A 21,072-nucleotide genomic window follows, 5' to 3' on the forward strand; every position below is an offset into this window, starting at 1 on the left:
TCCCTTTTCAGGTCGAAGAGCAAGTCGATGGGCAGGCGTGGGGAACGTCCGAAGATGAGGTAATATGGAACGTAGCCTGTTGCCTCATTCTTCGTACAGTTGTACGCGTGCACGACTTTAGCTAGTGACTCTTTCCAATCATCCTTCTCCTTGTCCTCCAGGGTCCGCAACATGGACAGCAGGGTGCGGTTGAATCTCTCCACCTGTCCATTACCCTGTGGGTGGTAGGGTGTCGTGTGGGAGCCCTGGATACCAGAGAGTTCTTTCAATCTTGCCATGAGTTTGTTTTCAAACTCCTTGCCCATGTCGTGGTGTAGTCTGGTCGGGAAGCTGAACTTGAGTGCAAAGTCATTGAAGAGCTTGTCAGCGACTGTTTTAGCTGCTTTGTTCTTCGTTGCATACGCTTGGGCAAACCTCGTGAAGTGATCCATGACAACAAGTATATACTCGTAGCCCTGCTTACACTTTTCCAGGTGAAGAAAGTCTATGGACACCAGCTGGAATGAGTAAGTGGACTGGATCGGGGACAAAGGTGCACGGGTCTGCTTACTCGGTTTCTTCTTCTTAAGACACTCACATTCTTCTGTAACAAAGTGTTCAACCTCTTTCGCCATCTGCGGCCAGTAGAACCTGTCTCAAATCAGGTCGAGCGTTCTTTCCACCCCTAAATGGCCCATGTCTTGGTGGAGTTCTTTAAAAACCAGGGGACGATAGGCTTTAGGGACCAGTAGCTGCTCTCGGCGTGATGTTTGGCAACGCAGGACACCATTCTGGTCGACGTGAAGCTTCAACCACTGCTTGAGTAGTGCAGCTACTGCAGGATGCTCTGACTTCACCTCAGTTCTACTCGGTCTTCTACCCAGCGACTTATACCAGAGCACTCTTGCCAGAACTTCATCTGCTTCCTGGGCTCTGCGTATCTGGTCTGGTGTAAAAGACTGGGTAGTGTCAGAATCTTTGATTAATTTCAGAGCACTAACCTGGATAACTCCAACACCTTGGCAAGGGTCTCTCTCCTCCACCGTTACAGACTCCATTGATGCGCTTGTGGCTTCCTGTCCAACTTCAGCTGTACAGCTCTTCATGTAGCTGTCAATGTCCAGCGGCATTCGCGACAGCCCATCAGCATCTGCGTTGGTCTTGCCTGGACGGTAGCGGATGGTGAAGTTGTAGCTGGCCAGCTCCGCGACCCATCTATGACCTGTGGCGTTAAGCTTTGCAGTAGCGAGCACATATGTTAGTGGGTTATTATCAGTGTACACCACGAACGATGGGGCATGGTACAGATAATCCCGGAAACGTTCACAAATCGCCCACTTCATAGCCAAAAACTCTAATTTGCCAGAGTGCAGGTGGTACTTTTTCTCTGCTGGACTCAGAGTGCGGGAGCCATATGCTATGACTCTCATCTTGCCTTGCTGGCGCTGGTACACAACAGCACCTAGCCCAACCTGTGATGCATCACAATGTAACACAAAAGGCTCTGTGAAGTCGGGGTACCCGAGAATGGGGGGTCTTGTAAGTGCATCTACAAGCTGGTTCAATGTCTCTTGGTGGGAGGTTGTCCACTGAATGGGTGCCCGTGATGGTAAGTGGCCTTTACTTTTCTTCACCTCCTTTTTGGACTTGTTGGCTGAGACTGGAGCAGAGTTCTCAGAAGATGGAGGGCTGAGCAGGCTGTAGAGTGTGACAGGGGATTTCTTTAAATCACCCTGCCGTTCTTTGTTCAGCTGAGACACCTGAGTTAGAAAACACACAAACACTGCAGTTGCCTTTTTACTCGCGAGGACGGTCACAGAGCGCCTGCATAGGAGACACTCACGGACACGCGCTCTATCATCGTCCGCGAGATTTATTTATACAGTTGTGTCTGTGTGTGTGTGTATGTGTTGCTGTCACAGAGTTATTCTCAGAGCTGAGGTTCCCCTTTTCTAAATCTGTATGTTCTAGAACAAAAAGGGGAAGCTGCAAGTTGTTTATCACAGACAAGGTATATGTCAAAAGTCACGTAAACATGTGCTTCACTGATATAAAGAATACATTTCATGTAACTGATCAAAACATAATTTTCTTCTGACAGAGTGGATGGGCTACACGGGAGAAGTTGGGGATGAAAGGCCTGTAATAAGAGAGGAAACCAAGCATTTGACGTACCTCTCCGACGGTTGCAGGTGTCTTTTCCTTTAACGCCATCACCAGGGCCAACTCTGCCGGGTCCATTGTGTAGCCTTCACCTGTTACCAGCTTTCCCAGAAACTTGACACTTCGCCTGAACAGTTCACATTTCTTTGGGGTCAGCTTAACACCATGCTCTCTGTAACGCTGGAGGACAAGGCGGATATGTTCCAAATGTTCATCAAAGCTGCTGCTGTGCACCAGGTTGTCGTCCAGGTATGGGAGGCAGATAGTGTCTCTGAGGCCTGCCATACAGTGCTCCATGCTTCTCTGGAACTCAGCGGGTGCGGAGCTCAGGCCAAAGGGAATGCGTACCCACTGATAGAGCCCCCAGGGTGTGATGAAAGCAGTTAAGGGGCGGCTTTCTTCATCCAAGAAACCCTGGTGGTACGCCTTACCCTGGTCTAACACAGAAAACCAGGAGCTCCCGCCCAGAGCATCCAACATGTCTTGGATCCTTGGGATTGGATGGCGGTCTGGGACTGACTTGCGGTTGAGCTCCCTAAAGTCACAACAAAGGCGGAGGGTGCCGTCTTTCTTGCGGACACATACCACAGGTGATGAGTAGGGGGACCGTGATGGTGTGATCCAGCCTTTGTTAAGCAGGTCTTGCAAATACTCTTTGACTTCGTTGTGCAGGGGTTTTGGGATGGACATGTAAGTCTTTTTCACAGGATTTGTGTCATGGAGGCTTATATGCATCCTCAGGGATGGTATGCAGCCAACATCGTCACTGTCATATGCAAACGCCTCACATTCCTCTCGTAACATCTTCCTCGCAGCCGCTCGCTGATTTTCATCCAGATGCTGGAGATCCACTGGTGGGTCCCATGACTTTGGTCTCTGTTGGTTCTCTCGTGTCTGTGTGTTACTCGGATTATGTGACTTTAACTCTGTACCACTTTTGTTCTCTTGTGTCAGCTCGTTTACTTTAGTCTGGATGCCAGCTGCGTATACAGTCTTTACTGGTTCAAGGTATCCAATCACTTTACGGCTGTCCAAATAAATGGTGTGGTCTGTAGTGTTAGTCACAGGGATGGGCACATATGGTACTTTTCTGTCTGGGATTTTCACCAGTACATCATTGACTATTACGCCCTCTGGTGGTGGGTCAGCCCCATCAGGTAGAAAGAGCATGTCTTGGCCCCGGGCATGTGAACTAACGTGTGCCCGTACATAAACTGTGGTGACTTGGTTTGCTGACAAAGGCACTCTTCTTACACCAGTCCTTACCACACCTGTCTCTGGGCCTTCACTGCTGTTCTGCACAAGCTTGACAACATTATGTGCAGTGCGTACAGTTATTTCAAATGCTTTACTCACATAGTGTGCTAGTTGTTTTCTTCCTCCTTTGGTTTTTACTTCTTCCTGGTTCACGATAGCTTCAATGACATTGTAGCCGATGATGGGATCACTGGCCACAGCCGGGTCACTGGATACCAGTATTGGAACTTGCAGCTCACTGGTTGGAGACAAATCACTGCCTAGTCTGAAGCTGACTTCTATCCAGCCAATGTAGGGAATGGGTGTGTCATTTGCAGCAAACACTGTGAGCGTCTCATTGTCTAACAGCTCTGAAACGGGTCTGACGACCGTGTGGGGGAGGTGGTTTTGCCGCCAGTTTTCATTTACTATGCTGGACTGTGCCCCTGAATCTCACAACACCTTAGCTGGGTGATTGTCCATAAAACAGTTCACAGTACATCTGTTTCCCACTAGGCTTACTAACCGTGACTTTCGTTGAGGGGGTAGATAGTGAACCTCAGTTACCGCTGATGGGACACTAGTTGCAGTTTCTTTGGAGGATGTTGGTGGGCTTGGCTGTTCGTTATGGGACCGTGGGCTTTGGACTACTGTTGGTCCCATCTCAGTAGTCCCTCCCCGTTTCCCGATGACAGTCTCGGTGCTCGGCATCCACGGGAGTAGTGGCCCTCTCGCCCACATTTGAAACAGTGCAGGCAGTTCTCTCCTTTCCCCTCTTCTTTGCACTTTTTACAGCCTTTATCTCGTTGCTTTGGTGCCATGGTGCGGGGACTGGTTTCCATAGCAGCCATAAACATTTGTTTCATCTCTTTACGTAGTTCTTCTATAATCTGCTGCGTGTCTGACTTAGTCTCTTTATTTTTCACTGTTGTCATGGCCACCGTAGCGGGGGATTCTCTGGGTTTGGAGGGGCTCTGAGCAGATGTCAGGGCTGTTTGGCATTCTGTTTGGAGCTCTTGGACCTTGGGAATCTTGGCTGCAGTGGACCTTTTCCGTTTCTCAAATCTTTCATTTTCTAGCTTTGAAGCTTCATTGACTTTCTCAATCAGTTCTTCATCTGTTATGGTTATGTCGTTTAGGGGGGACAGTAGCTGATACTTGATAGAGTCACTGAGCAGCCCAGTTTCAATGGAGCGGAGGAATTTGCACTGGATGGTGGCTTTGCTATACAGTTCATCTGTCTCCTCATTTGCCGCTTTCCGTAACAACTTCTCTTTAAGTTCAATGGCACGAAATACAAAGTTTAAGGCACTTTCTTTGGGCTCTTGGGAGATATTGAGGAGCTGATGGTAGAGCGCAGTGGGGCTGTCTACCCTATAGTGTCCCTTTAATATGGTGAGCAGTTTGCTAAGTGTTAACCCACGTTTAATCTCCAACATGTCTCTTAGGGGCGTTCCTGGACTAATGGCCCTAATTACTGCTTCCACTATTTCAGTCTCCGAGTTCCCTTTTTCACTCCCATTCTCAATCTGGCGAATCAGGCTGAGATAGGATAGCTTATCCTTCTGCCCATGCTCTCCAATCTGCCCACAGATTTTAAACTCCCTCCTCAATGTTACCTCTTGAAGAGTTCGCATTGCCTCTGGTCGGGCTCTGGGTGGAAAATCTGCAATCTGTGTTGGAGTAGCACATGTGGTGTCCTCAAGATCTTTCTTTTGCCCAGACTCTGTGCCATGGAGTTCCCTTTCTGACTGACACTCTCCTTTGCTTAGTCTCTGGATGTATACAGCAATGTCTTTATAAAACTGTTTCACTTGATCCTCTTCCTCATTTTTCTCCACATCATCAAACATGCCCTCTGCCAACCTGATGACTGTCCTCTTGGTCTTGCTGTGAGACTCTGCGCTATCCAGGCCGGAACATTTCAGTCGCCTGCAGACGTCCACAAGATGCTCTCTCTCCAACTGCCACAAGGCTGCACTCACTTCGTCACACAGAGGTTGCAGGGATTCCATTTCTTTTGATTGAAGGTTCGTCTCTTGGGAAAGAAGGTGGTTGGTGAGTGTGTTGACTCACTAGCGCCACCTCCTGGCTGGCTCGCCAAAATATGTTACACCGCTGAAATGATGGGCCAACTCATCTCCCGTGCAACATATTTATTTTTACAAAAAACTGGTTAAATCACAAAAATACATTTTACTATACGCATGAATAACATAGTGAACTCTGATTACAGTTTTATATTGTTTTTTACTACTGTTTTAATCTATTTATGGACCTCACATTTTCTCTTATTGTGCAAAACATATATATTGTGACTTTAACCCAAAAATACCTGCACCGAGCTCACAGAGTTTCGGTACAGTCTAACACTTGGATCGGCACAGGCTAACAACTGGACCAACTTGGAAATTAGCTCTTTAGCTTAACATTCGCCATACACAAGACATTTATCATTAATCCCCACTGCTGTCTGTCACTTTTATAACCTCTGTTTCCTATTCTCAACCACCCAGCTTACCTGTAAAAACAGAAAAATGTCTGATTAATCAGTTCTTTCGGCGCACAGGCCGTACGCTGCCTCTTCACCACTGACACTACTTCTTCTAGTGTACAGTGTTGCCAACTCCTCAGTAAGGAAAATCGCTATTGGTTGTCCTAAAAGTCGCTAGAAGTCGCTAAATGACGTCATCACCTAATTTGCATAATCGGTCATGCTAATATAATTTTAACCTATGTTGTTGGAGAGAGAAATAACATCGTGGAAGAGACATAAAGTGAGTAAAAAACGTCCTAAATGCATTTAGAGTTTATTTAGAACTACAAATTAAATTTCTTTTAGCAATTATTGTTTTTTTTAATGTCACAATTCCAACCCTGCTCCTTTATCCGGGCTTGGACTGGCAAAAGTGATCCGAAATAGGCACTCTGGTGGAGTTACTTTGTGTGTGTGTGTGTTTATAAGTAGTTTTAAACCTTGTGATCCACAAAACAGCATAAGAGTAAAAGAGTAAAAGAAGAACTGACTGTGTTACAGCACCCGCTGCTTGTTGAGAGTAAAAGCGATACGCGCTTTCACGTCTTTGGGGTCTGAAAACTCGCTAAATATAGCGACAAAGTCGCTAAGTTGGCAACACTGCTAGTGTAGCGTCAGCTACCGATGCGTACAGGACTGAGCGCCCTCTGCTGGTGGAACTTGTACAACAGTAAAACTGACATTGCAGTGGCCTTACTAAAAGAAAGTGTCTCTGAGCATAAAATAAAATGGGGGGGTACTATTTTCATGTCTCTATCTTTAACATAGTGCCACATACATAGTAACTATTAAGTCTAATGTATACCAGAGTAAGCTATAGTTCTTTTCCCTTTGGGAAGGTACCATCTGTGCAGTCCGCAATTCTGTTGAAGGAAGATGTTGAATCTATTTAATTATTGTAGAAAAATTATTGATTTCTGTGCATTTGTTTTACACATGCATTAAGTTAAACTTGAGACATGTTCTGGTTGTGCTGCAGGAAAAGTCATTGATTGTGTGCGGGAAGGGGAGCAGGTGTCTGTTGTTGCTCTGGAGCAGGAGAGTGAGTTGTACCGGAGGACTCTCCTCGGGATTAACGGCCCATTTTTCTGTACCTCCTCAATAAACCGTGGTGAGAACAAAACATCTGGTGCTTGAGAGGTTATACGAACGTTACTGTTTCATCTTGTTCTCTTTATAACCTCCACAAGATGCTTGGTTGAACTTTCCCTCCTCCGAGGTAAACTTTATTAAACTCTTAATAAGCAGTTATGAGTCTCTTCTTTTCACCTTCCAGTGTTACACTCTATAGACTCCAGGCGGAACACACAGGTAAAAGCAATTCCCATTGCTACATCCCTTTTCTTTTTCAAAGACAATGGGTTCTTCCATTTGAACTATTCATAAATTGAGAACTCAGTTTGCAACTGGAACAAAACTTAGACATGACATTTCTTTGTGTGTCACCATTTTCTTCAAAAAAAATTTCTTCCACTTAACTTTTTAGCTTCTTTTTTAACTTTTTTTATTTGTTTATTTATTTATTGTTTTTCTTTTCTTTTCTTTCAACAAGTAAACAGATCACAAAGCTGTAACTCAAAATATCATCACAGATGGGGTTTTTTTGGTTTGGTTTGTTTTTTTTCCTCTGACCAGTAAACAAACCACAACATATAACTCACAGATTACCCCTTGCATACATAGTCCTTCAGATATCCAGGTAGTTGTACTACCCGTCCTGACCTGGTAATGTTGTTTTGTTTGTTCTCTTTGTTCTGTGTCGGCACAGTAGTGTTCTGTCCCTCAGGCTGGGGATGTGCTGACATATCTTTTCTGACCTCCACAGCTCGCCTCAGATGGCAACGATTCCTTCTGAGGACTCTGCTGTTGTCCAACTCCACATCATAGGATCTGTTTCCCAGAGTGTTACACACTCTAGCCTTGGTCCATAAGGTGTGTGGTTCAAAAGGTTGGACTCGCACCAAGTCCCCTGGGTTTAATATGTCCATGTCTTTCGCCGTCCTGTTGCAGTACTTTGTTTGTCTCTCTCTGTTTTTCATCAGCGCTAACTTGTTATCAGTCACTTTGGGTTGCAACAATCTGTCTCCTATTGGAAGGAGTGTCCTCGTCCTCCTGCTTAACAGTCTCTGTGCAGGGCTGGTAGTCAAACCTTGTGTTGGGGTGTTTCTGTGGTCCAATAAGGCCAGATATGGATCTTGTCCAGCCAATTTCGCCTTTTTCATGACTCATTTGGCGGTTTTAACAGCAGACTCTGCTTTGCCGTTGCTCTGCAGATAGCCAGGCGATGAGGTATGGTGTTGAAATTCCCATTTCTGAACAGCTGAAGTTGGCAAACTTTGTCGAGCTGTACTGGGGCCCGTTGTCAGAAAAAACAATATTTGGTATTCCCTGACGTGCGAAATGAGCCTTTAGTTTTCTAATCACAGTACTCGACTTGGTATGAGGTAGATAATTGTCAGGTGGGAGTAACGTGTTATGCTGCTATTATTTGCTGCTATTTTTTATGATCATTATTACTATTCCATTAATTATTAATATTGATAGTGCATTTAGATGTTTAAACATATTGGCACCCAATTAAGCTTTTATTACAGGTCCAGGAAAAACCACTTTAAACTGTTGAGTTGAATCCATAATTTTAAAGGCTTTTGAATGTTTTTATATTCTTACACTGAAGTCTTCAGTGGGTGAGAAACTGAGCTGCAGGGACAGGAAATATACTCTGTGCCAAAAGGAGACAGGAAACACTTCTGCAAGGCTTGCAGAAGTGAAACTGAAAGCAGAGTCTGAGTGCAAGTATTTTGAGCAGGTTGTTTTATTATGCATTTATCTTTGATTAAGCTTTGATTAAGCTTTAAGTAGTGGTATTAGATTGAAACATTTGTTGTATATATTTTACATATAAGTCAAGATCGGTACACACAGGATGGCCTTAGCCTGGTTGCTTAAGCTGAGGTCAATTAAGGTGCAGCGTGAGGATCACACATGTACACACACACCCACACACACAGTATTAGACTCATTTATATAGGTAAGAGTTTAATTATGTTTTGCTTGCAACTGCAAAATTGTGCCTGCATGAGTGACAGTTTGTGCAGAACGTGGGCCTGATGTTCCAGAAGATAAGCCTGGGCAGGATGGTGACAGGAAGCACCTGGGTTCGAGCCGAAGACAATGTTCTTTTTAAAACTATGTTCAAAGTTAACTGAACGTTTGTGGTTTTGGATTGACGTATGCTGTATTGAGTCTGCCTGGCAACAGAAACCCTATAAAGTCTTTGTTCTGACTATTGTAAGACAGTTCAACGCTGAAATCTGCGCAAGTGTTGGACTCCACATGTGTGCATTAAAATCTTCGTCTAATTGCACCAGGCTGGATCTGTGGTTATTATTTTTGGATTCCTCCTCAATATCTGAACCTTAACATAATCTATCTCCCAAAAGTTGGAGTAATAATCAACAGTTATTAGGTAGTCCCTACCCTCAAAGTTGAATAACTCTGTCCCAACTTTGGTCCATGGTCTGGTGGTCGGCTCGTGTGGCTTTAGTGTCTCTTTCTGTTGTTTCGCATCTACAGACCGACATATGTCACATGTAGCAATGTACTTTTCGATGTGGTCGTTCATACCATGCCAGTAAACCCAGTCCCTAGCTCTCCTGAGGCACCCTTCTGTTCCGATGTGTGTTGAGTGAATTCGCTGTGTTATATCTGCCTGGAGTGCTTCTGAAATCACCACTCTCTCTCAGTCCATCCTGCAAAGATTGGAACTGGGTTATTTCAACAGGTACATCTTTCTTACAGGCCAGCCACCCCTTCTGTATTGTTTTTATCAGTGTTTGTAGTATGTGGTCGGTTCTTGTCCCTGCTCGTATTCTGTCCGTGCTTTCTGTTGAAACAGGTACATAGTCCACCATGTTGACACATTCTGTCTCCAACTCCGTCTGGCTTTTGATGCTCTCTTGCAGGTAGGCCCTACTCAGCATATCAGTGAGTAGCGTGTCGCGGCCTGGAACATATGTTATGCTTATGTCATATTTTTGCAGCCTTAATAAGATCCTTTGCAGTCTCTTAGGTGCATGTAACAGTGGCTTTTTAATAATGTTCTTGAGTGGCTTGTGGTCTGATTGCACTCTCACAAGACGACCATATGTATATTGGTGGAATTTCTCCATCCCAAACACAATAGCTAAACATTCCTTTTCAATTTGTGCATAACCTCTTTCCGTGAGCGTCAGTGCACGACTTGAAAATGCCGCTGGTTTTCCATGTTGAGTCAGAGCTGCTCCCAGTCCCGTCTCGCTGGCATCACACTGCAGTGTCAGCTCTTCTTCAGGGCTGTAATATTTCAAAACTGGGACTTGTGTTAGTTTTTCTTTCAGTCTCTTAAATGCATCTTCCTGCACGTCTGTCCACTCCCATAGGCTGTCTCTGTGTGTCAGTTGTCTGAGAGGCTCACAGTCGTCTGACAGATGCTTGTAGAACTTTGATAAATAGTTGACCATTCCAACTAGTCTCTGCACCCCTTTTATGTCAGTTGGTGCTGGCATGTCTGTGATGGCCGGTACCTTCTCTGGGTCAGCTCTCAGCCCCTCTGCCGTGAGTAGATGTCTGATGTATGGTACTCCCTGTCTTCTAAGCTTGAGTTTTTCCACATTCAATTTGATGTTCCTCTCTCTGCATCGTTCCAGGAAAAGTCTCAGGTTTCTGTCATGATCCATTTCTGCTAACTCAGTTGTCTCTCCTTTTCCAGTGATCAGGATGTCATCAGCAATGATGTATGTGCCTGGCAGGTTCTCTAACACTTGCATCAGTTTGTGCTGAAAGACCTCTGGCGCTGGGCTGATCCCCATCGGCATTCTCAGCCAACAAAAGCGACCAAATGATGTTGCGAATGTTGTGAGATGGCTTGACTCTTCTGTAAACTTCACATGCCAAAAGCCATGTTTCACGTCACAAACTGTGAAAACTTTCGCTTCTGACACATCTGGCAAGATGTCATCTATTGTTGGTAACAGGAAATGACTACGCTTCAAAGCTTTGTTGAGCGGTCTCGAGTCAATACATATCCTGGGTTTGCCATTTGGCTTCTGCACTGTCACCATCCCACTGATCCAATCAGTACTACATTCCACTGGTGCTATTATTTGTCTGTCTGCAAGACTCATCAGTTCCTCTTTCGGTGGTTTCAGCATCGACACTGGGACTCTGCGTTTTGGCAGTTTGACGGGCTGCACTGTTGGGTCAATATCCAGCTCATATTCACCTTGTAAACATCCATCTCCTGTAAACACATCCTGAAACTCAGTCTTTATCTCTTCCAACAACCACGTGTTTTTCTCTGATGGAGCTGTTGTCACTGAGCTGTCCAAAGCCCAGATGTTATCATATTTAACTTGTATTAGCTTCATCGCTTCACTAGCTGTTCTCCCAAGTAGAGGCGTCTTACAATCCTCCGCTACCACTTGGAACTCGACTCTGTATTTTTTGTTGTTTCTTGGGTTTGTCAGCTTGACCTTACATTTTCCTAATGGACACTGCCTTGACTTATTGTGCATCACAAGAACCTTGTCTGTGTGCTCCATTTGACAACAGGTTGATGGGAATAACGTTGCAGGTTGCACCATAGTCAACTTGAAACTTGACCAGGCTGTTGCCAATCATCATGCCTGCAAACAGCTGCTCTCATTTTTTCATGCCTGATTCTTTGATCTGGTTCACTTCTACTGCAGTCTGTGTCATAGCTGTGACAGTCATTATGTCCTCACAAGAATCCAAGTCCTGCTCCGTCACTGTGTGGACCTTTTCTCTGTCTTCACTCTGTCTGCTTTTACTCCTGCATGCTATAGCAAAATGATTTTCTTTGCCACATTTGATTTGAGTCTTTCATGTGCTCTTCCACAAAATCTGTATGATATCTCTAGTATATCCAGTCCTTTTCTCTCTTTTTGTTTTACTGCATGCAGTTCTTCTACAGCCTGTCCTGCTATTGTTTTGTTGTATTCTCCTGAAATCTCCATCACTCTACAAATATCTAGACATCTGTCCAATGTGAGGTTCTCTTCTCTGAGCAACCTTTCTCTCCAACTGGAGCTGTTCGTGCCACAGACGATCCTGTCTCTGATCAGTGAGTCTTTTAATTGTCCAAAGTTGCTGGTGCTCGCCAGCATTCTCGGGTTCGTAACATATTTGTCAATATTATCTGTATCTCTCGACAGTTTCATTAACTTTGGGATTACAGTGTTCATCTATTTTTCTCATCAGCTCACTTACTGTTACTTACTGTCAGCTCCGATCAGCATTCCACAGAGCTCCCTGCCCCGTTCCCCGATCAGATAGTAAAACAGCTTCACTCTCGCCTTTTCCTCAGCATCCAGCAGAGCTATACTCCACTGTGCGGGTGGCTTTAATCCATCCATCGTAGCCGCCACTGCGCTCTCCTCGTCAGCGTCTCACTTGTTGTTCTGAGCCATTAGCACCTCCGACGCTAACTAGCCTAGCTGGATGCATTGCCGTCCGCTCAATCTGTTTTCATCAAAGCGCGGTGTGGATCGCTCGAGACCCCGCTGCCACCATGTTTCATCTTGTTCTCTTTATAACCTCCACAAGATGCTCGGTTGAACTTTCCCTCCTCAGAGGTAAACTTTATTAAACTCTTAATAAGCAGTTATGAGTCTCTTCTTCTCACCTTCTGGTGTTACACTCTATAGACTCCGGGCAGAATACACAGGTATAAGCAATTCCCATTACTACAGTTACAATATGTTAAAATGGTGACATCTGGTGGCAAAAAATATAAAGAACAGATTGAATTTACAAATCAAAGTGTACTGCTTCATTATTACTGCTCACTCTACAGAGTGGAGTTCATAATTCTGTCTGATATTGGGTCACCCTTGTGTTGCTTTGAACATGTATTTTGGAGGGGTGACAAAATTATGGGATAGTGACGTGGGGGTAGAATAGATTGTGAACTGGAAAGGGAAAATGCTAATGAACTTGTAAAGTAAAAACACGATGCATTAAAGGTTATCCTGTTTGGTTTTGATTTAAGAAGGGAATTTGTTCCTCTGTGCGATGGCCGTGTCTGTTTCTTTTCTAGGAGATCATTTCTCCTGCCTTAGAGAAAATCCCCTCACATGGAACAGAAGAGGCTGGACGCACAGAAACTGCAATGCAAGTTGGTAGAGATGCAGGTATACAGGCGTCCTGGGTCCCACAGACTATCACCTAAAAAAAAAAGGTCAACCAGCTGCAAATTCTTGTTGCAAACAGCGGGGATACTGAATTCTATAGTATTCATGCAGAAATATGTTTGTCTGTGTCGTCTTTTAATAATTACAGCTATCTTTATGAAGTTATTCACCGAGACAATGTGTTTCTCACCATAACAGGCACTCGCAGTGGGTTATATGTTATCTTTCTCGCCTAAAGAAAAACGTTTCTTCATTTTAGGAATAATTTGAATGTTTTCAGTCAAACAGCTGCAAATCCTTGTTGCAAACAACGGGGATACTGAATTACCTCAGTGTGATAAATCAGTGTCTATGTCAAGATCTGAGGTTTGTTTCAGAGTTGATGACTGGACCCTTAGCCACCTGACACAGGCTGAGCCAGTTAAAAAAAGAAAAGAAAAAAAAGTCCAACTGCACAAAGCTTATTCAGATTTATTTTACAGTCACATAAGGGAGAAACTATTCCCAAAGGAGAATCCACTGCACTGTGATTGGGAATGGATGAATTATTTCCTGTTCAATAGATATGAATTGAGATCAGTGTATAGACAGACAGGCTTCAAATATTTGTCATTCTCCATATGTGATTCAGTTTATGTAACAAGAAAGAGCGTTTTTTTCCTCTTTATTAAATGTGGTTGGCACTTTATCAGATTCTCAGACTGATGAGAGTGACTGCTCGCAGTGTCGTATAGTGTACCACTGCCATCTAGTGTCATTCAGAGTCAAAGCTCACTGGTTTAATTGGACCTGACACAGAAGATACCATAAGATACCAAATACCATTCCATTAAAGAGAAAGCAAACATGAAGTGCACTTGATTGGAAGCAGTGTAAGAAGGATATGAAGCTAACAACGTCCAGTCTTGACTTAGGAATCAGTGATCAGCGATCATATGGTTGTAGACTTAAAGGAAGAGGATCAGTTGCAAAGGTCGGTGCTGCAGCATTGGGCAAACACACCAGGTGTCGTAATGTAGCCCTGACACACCGCCATGTTCATGCACTGACGGAACGAAGCTCCTACAATAGTGAAACACAAAGTATACGCTTAAAGTGAGCATGTGAACATACTTAATGAGCAGACATATAATCATACATTAGTTTAGATCAGGGATCTCAAACTCCATTTACACTGTGGGCCACATACAGCCCCCTTTTATCTATATTTTCACTGTTATTGATGATATAATATTTACTTTGGTGTAGTGTGAATTTAAAACAGTAAAAGCTATGAAAATACAGTAAAATTCCAAAATCAGTGCCCTCCATCAAATTTTACAAGACTTCTTTTTTTTGGTCTTTTGGAGACTGATTCTGGTCCCCAGGCCATATGTTTGACATCCCTGGTTTATATATTCACTTAAAAAAATAATAAAAACAATCAGATGCACATGCAGCATATGTAATTTTTTGTGTGTTATCATTCCTTATCTTTATGCAGTGTTTAAAAGTCTCAAATACAAGTATAGATGGATGACCTGTCGAACCTCTCAGAGGATCTGTGGCTCAGTTATTGCTGTGGGCTATTTCAAGTAACTTTCAAATTGTTCCGAGTGATCACTGTTATCCTGTGGTGACCATCTTCTATTCTGATGGGAGTAATCTCTTGTATAATTGTACTGCAATTCTAGTTGATCACTGTAAAAATACATATTCTGGTGACACACTACGCCTTCCACAGAGTACTTACTCAGAGCGCCTTGGAATATCACAGCACCACAGGCATTAGCCTGTCCCGAACAGGTCTGGGTGCTTGTAGGAGTGCAGAGGTTACTGTCGTGTGAGAAACAAAAGTTGCATCTCAGCGCCTCTCCTGGAAACGGCACACACACACACACACACACACACACACACACAGTGTGTTACATATGAAAATAATGTAAGAGATCATTCTTGAGATATAAAACATTTTTACAGTATATCTAACACATTATACAGGATTTAAATAACCAATGTGGACTCTTCAATAATAATAATACAAATAAATAAAAATGTTAAAAAGGTGAAAATGGAAAAAAGACATTTTTTACTCCCATTAAAGCTTCAAAGTCACAATAAAAAGTTATTGTATTTCTTTAAATTATTATTCCTGTTATTTTGAATTCTATGTTTTGTAATAAATAACCTGATTACTGTTATGCTTCAGTCTTTAAGTGGAATTAATAAAATGCATAAATTGCATGTATGCCAAGAATAAAGAAACTTACCCTGACACAGAGTCAGCAAGAGAAGAATGGCACCCACTGCAGCTCTCATGTTTTTATCTGCAAGTCAAAGAAAACAGAAAAGTATTTATGACCTCCTGTGCCCGAGGAAATGACTCTTCATCAGTGATATGACTTTTCAGAGGAAAAAGAAAATCTGTTTGTTGCCCATTGAACAGTCATTTTGAAACAGCTGACCTTTTGTTGTCAGAGACACACCAACACAAATCAAATATGTTACTCACTGTCTCTGTTCTCTTTAAAGCATCAACATTATTTAAGCCTTTAGGTGTCAGTGTTCTTTGCAGCTCTTTATAGTCGTTTTCATATCAGCATGTCAGATGCTTGAAATGTGCAAGTGAACTACCGCATAAACAAAGCAGAGTCTACTGCACAGTTTCACAAGTTTGCAGGTAAGAACTAATCGACTTGTGAGTTGTTACCTTGTGCTCAGAACTTCAGCTCCAAATGTGTGTCCTATATGTTGGAAGGAAGTGTTTTTTCCTTCCAAGAAAGACAGTGTGTGCTGTCTTTTATAACCATAGCACAAAGCAGAAGAGCCTGTCTATTGTGTAACGGTCGGTCAGGACAGGGTTCAACAAAACAGACTTTTTAACTGTGTTGCAAGAGAGAAATTTACAAGGAAACTACATCCCGCTGATGGATCACGTAATAGAAGCTTTTTCTCAGAAGTGCAGACCTGAAATCTGAAGTGGTGATTTCAGATTTCATTGCTGAGTTAAACTGAGTCTTAAAAAGGGGAAAAACAAAGAACAGCTTTCATCTATTAAATGTACTTTTAATTATCTTCCTGTTTTTAGATGCTGCTTCCCTTTCTTTCAACAGTTGCAGCAGTAATTCTTTCTTTGGTGGAGATTTCATGTTGCAAAAGCAGAGGCTGAAGAGTGTGCAATAACCTAAAAGTACACAGATGGATGGCAGACGATCGATCGATCGATAGATAGAGCAGCACATGGTATAGTGTAGTTGGGTAAATCAGGAACATACTACTGGACATTATGTTGAAGCTCAAAAATTTAAGTCCAGTTACCATTTAGGTCACTTCAGCATTTTACAGGACAACCCACTAAAGTCAGCTATGTGTGGTCATGCTTTGTCCTTCACTGAGAAAAAGAACAGGATACATGATGCATTGTGCTTTTCTGATATTTAACATGTAAAACTTTCTTGCAAGAGAGTCTGTTCAAGTGTTGTACAGACCTTCAGGTGTCAATATCCTGAAATGAGAAGAATACTGAGGCAAGAGCTAGTACTTTGCACTATCCCAGATACCATAGGGCAGGGGTGGGGAACTGCAGGTTTTATGCGTCCTTGAGCCAACACAGCTGATTTAAATGGCTAAATGACCTCCTCAACATGTCTTGAAGTTCTCCAGAGGCCTGGTAATGAACTAATCATTTGATTCTGGTGTGCTGACCCAGGGTGAGATCTAAAACCTGCAGGACACCGGCCCTCGAGGCCTGGAGTTGCCCACCCCTGCCATAGGGGTACACCCTGGGCAGATTGTCAAGCTGATGCAGGGCTAACACAGAGAGACATACACTCATTCACACCTATGGGCCATTTACAATGGCCAATTACCTAACCCACAGGTGTCAAACTCCAGGCCTCAAGGGCCGGTGTCCTGCAGGTTTTAGATCTCACCCTTGGTCAACACACCTGAATCACATCATTGGTTCATTACCAGACCTCTGGAGAACTTCAAGACATGCTGAGGAGGTCATTTAGCAATTTGTATCAGCTGTGTTGGATCAAGGACACATCTAAAACCTGCAGGACACCGGCCCTCGAGGCCTGGAGTTCGATGCCTGTGACCTAACCCCACTATCTGCATGTCTTTGGATTGTGGGAGGAAGCCAGAGTACCTGGAGACAACCTGCACAAACACAGGGAGAATATGCAAACTCCACACAGAAACACTCCGGCCAGCCGGTGGAGTTAAATTCAGAACCTTCTCACTGTGATGCAGCAGTGTTAACCACTGTGCCCATCATCCATGTCTTACAGGTAAAGTGTTAAACAGGCTGGCTACTGTCAACATTTTGAGAAGCTTTAACTGAATAAAGTCCAGTGCTGTCATATCATTATAGGCCTAAAAAATGTGTGCTGCAAACACCTGTGGCAACAATTTATAACTTAATAATTAATTTCTGGTTTTTTGTTGCCTATCGACACAAACAACGCTCTTCAGTTTGTCCTCCCCATCACCTCATTATGACAGTCCACGAGTACACTTCAGACTGTGTTCCTCCTAACAAACCATCAGACAGAACTTGGTTTGTTCTTGTTCTGTCTTTTATTGCAAGGAAAACAGGAATAAAATAACTATAAACTAACAAGTTTATTGAAGCAAATCTTTGCTTTTTGCATTAAATAGCAAATTAAAACAGTCACATGTGGCTGTTGTTGTGCTGCTTTTGAAGGCCGGTGCAGCCCTGACACTCCAGTTTGTTTATGACTGATTGCAAAATAACAGACTTTTCAGCACTGACGCAAGAAAGGACTCTACCCAACTTTTTCATCACATTATTGCCATGTTATAGAGAAGTTCAGCGGACAGAGGAGAGGAGAAGGTACAAAATGACAATAAGGTCAAAGCCATTATTCTTCTTTACACGCTTGTAATGGCATCCCTCGCCAACAGTTTCAGGCAGCTCTTTGGACTGGAGTGTGGTTCCTGCAGCAAGCTACAAAGCTGCATTTGTTTGTTCAGTTTAATTCAATTGAGTTTTATTTATACAGCGCCAAATCAAGGTGCTTTATATTGTAAAGAGGAGACATTACAATAATACAGAGAAAACCCGAACAATCAGATGACCCGTCTTGATGCATTCTCAATCATCCAGGTAAGTAAATCTCCAAAAGTTGATTCTGTTCATTTGGACGTTTTCAGTGGGAGAAACGTTTCGTCATCATCCAAGTGACTTCTTCAGTCTCAGCTGACTGCAGGTTTCCCCAAACCTTATAAACAGTACATTTGCATAATGACTGAAACCAGCCCACTGAAGGAACAATGGGCTGTGAGGTCAGTTCCTTAATCATAATTATGCAAATTCTCATGACCATTGATCAACAATCACTGACCAAAACCCACTGATCAAAGAACACTGATCAATGGCCATGAGAACCATTCACAGAGAGTTGGGGAATGGCTGCAATCACAGCATTGTAAGATGGTGACAGATGTAGCTGGGATAACCACATTTACTCAGGGCCTTCTTGATGTGCTGTTCTTCTGCCTCCCTGGCCGCTGTGTCAGTGGGGATGGTGTTCGCTCTGTGTTGTAGCGTCCTGATGACACCCAGTTTGTGCTCCAGTGGATGATGAGAGTCAAACCTTAAATACTGATCCGTATGCGTAGGTTTACGGTACACGTCAGCTTTTAGATGTCCCCCATTACTGATCGAAATCTCACAGTCTAAGAAGGCTAACCTGCCACTTTTCATATCCTCCCTGGTGAATTTGACAAGTTAATGTGATCCGTGAATTGTGGTACGTCCTGAGATTTGATTTTCACCCAGGTGTCATCCACATATCTAAACCAATGGCTTGGTGGTGTTCCAGGGTAGGATAGCAACGCCCTCTTTTCCACTTCTTCCATGTACAAACTGGCCACGATGGGTGAAACTGGGAGCCCATGGCACACCCATGTTTCTGCCTGTAGAACTGACCCTTGTATGTGAAGTAGGTGGAATTAAGACACAGTTCAAACACACTTGGGAGTGAGGCTGGTTTCAGTCATTATGCAAATGTCCTGTTTATAAGATTGGGGAAACCTGCAGTCAGCTGAGACTGAAGAAGTCACCTGGATGAGTGACGAAACGTTTCTCCCACTGAAAACGTCCAGATGAACAGAATCAACCTTTGGAGAATCAGATGACCTCTTTAACCAAGCACTTGGACCCGGTAGAAAGAAAAACTCCCTTTTAAAAGGAGGAAACTTCTAACAGAATCAAGATCAGCTAGCCGTTCAACAAGTTTTTAGGAGAACCTGATAATGATGAATTACAATAGTTCATCCTACAAGTAACAAATCAGAATCCTGCCTAGATGACGTGATACCGTAACACTGAGGATCTTCGTTTGGTCTCAGACATACGGCCCCGCCTGTGGAGGAGAGCCATTCCTGACTGGGCTGGGGGACAGCCGAACGATGGTCGGCTCCTCTCCAGTCACACACTTATGTGTGTGTGGAGAGCCTGGTGCTAAATAACTTGTAAACGACCTTATTCATTTTTAATAACATCCATGTAAATGCTAAAAATGACAGCCTCAACATGGCATGCCTGCTTCATGCCCTGGGGGACGGGGCCATGGCTCCCCACACCGCCTAGCAGATCGTTACATGGAGAAACCTTTTGAATACAAGCGTGCTGATCCACACAGGTGTACACACAGGTGTGCACAGACACAAACTACACCTTTCTTGGCTGCTACCTCAAACCACATTGTGCACTGTTGGTCCTGCATGCTGCACAATAACTTTCAATATTTAGTATTTACTGTTAGTTACAGTTACCCAGGTTATTGCTGTGGTGTCGTGTTAATTGTGTTGCTCTCTTTTTATTTGTTTGTTTGTTTGTTTTTGTTCTCTCTCAACAGGTGATCCAGGTGATTTTTTTTCCTGCCCTTTCTCACTGTCCCTCTTCCCCTCTGTCTTTCCTTCCCTCCCTCTCTTTCTTTTTCCTTGTCCTATCCCCAGCCATGCCTGTCCTGTCTGTAACAAGTGAAAATAAAATAAAATAAAATAAAATAAAATAAAATAAAATAAAATAAAATAATAAAGGTCAGTCAAAGGGGCCAATATGGCAAGGCTGTGATGATCCACTTGGTAAAGTAAATCTGTTGGGCATCTTTCTTGGCCTTCAGATAATAATTCTGACGGCTAAAGAACCAAACGGGACAGGCAGAAAAAACACAGTCCTTACACACAATTATCCTTTCAATCCTTTTTATTGAAATTAAAGGCCAGACAGTCAAAAGAAAATAAGACAATGGTAAAAAGTGACTCAATGTCTTCTGATATCATTGTGACATTTTTCATGCAGAAGTTTCACTCATCAGTTGCACCTATCATCAGTACATGTGAAGACGTTAAAGCTGGAAATGGACTTCAAAGCAAAGGCATCAGCTCTCCTCATGCATCTTTTGAAGTACGAGTATCCTGCAGTAAAGCAAAGAGCAAAGTGAAAACTCATACAGTACTCTCACAGATTTGAATTCAAAGAAACACTATCATCCAAAATAATATGAAATAACAATAACAATAATAATTTGGCCACAAATAGGGAAAATATTTACAGAATGTACAAAACATAAAGTTAATGTTTTATAAGTGTGTGCTTGTGTGTGCTCATTCATGTTTATACATCTTTGTGAGGACCAAAAATTGGAAACGTCTCCATTTGTCCCTTATGGGGACAAAAAGGTTGGAGTTAGGCATTCATTTTTGATGGTTAAGGTAAGCGGCTGTCAACTAGATGTCATCACTAAGATATGAAAACAAGTTTGTGTGTGCGCGTGTGTGTGTGTGCATGTGTGTGTGTGTGTGTGTGTGTGTGTAACCATACTTACTGGGAAATGTGTTGATGACATAGGCACAGACCTCATCGGGCCTCTGGCAGGTCTCCACTTTGTTGGTGCACGTGCCACCAACTGTTATTGGAACACAGCGGTTACACTGCAGAGCCTCTGACAG

At 43.3% G+C, this 21,072-nt stretch overlaps 1 long non-coding RNA gene across 1 annotated transcript; it reads right to left on the reverse strand.

The window, feature by feature from the left end:
- Positions 1–13,558: 13,558 nt before the first annotated feature.
- On the reverse strand, positions 13,559–15,937 carry LOC100693288 (uncharacterized). Its single transcript, XR_267078.4, has 4 exons — positions 15,797–15,937; positions 15,357–15,413; positions 14,840–14,962; positions 13,559–14,169 (listed from the first exon to the last, which is right to left on the reverse strand). It is a non-coding gene; the product is annotated as an uncharacterized LOC100693288 (long non-coding RNA).
- Between the last annotated feature and the right edge of the window lie 5,135 nt (positions 15,938–21,072).

Source organism: Oreochromis niloticus, linkage group LG23, assembly GCF_001858045.2.
Source record: "Oreochromis niloticus isolate F11D_XX linkage group LG23, O_niloticus_UMD_NMBU, whole genome shotgun sequence".
Classification (NCBI taxonomy): domain Eukaryota; kingdom Metazoa; phylum Chordata; class Actinopteri; order Cichliformes; family Cichlidae; genus Oreochromis; species Oreochromis niloticus.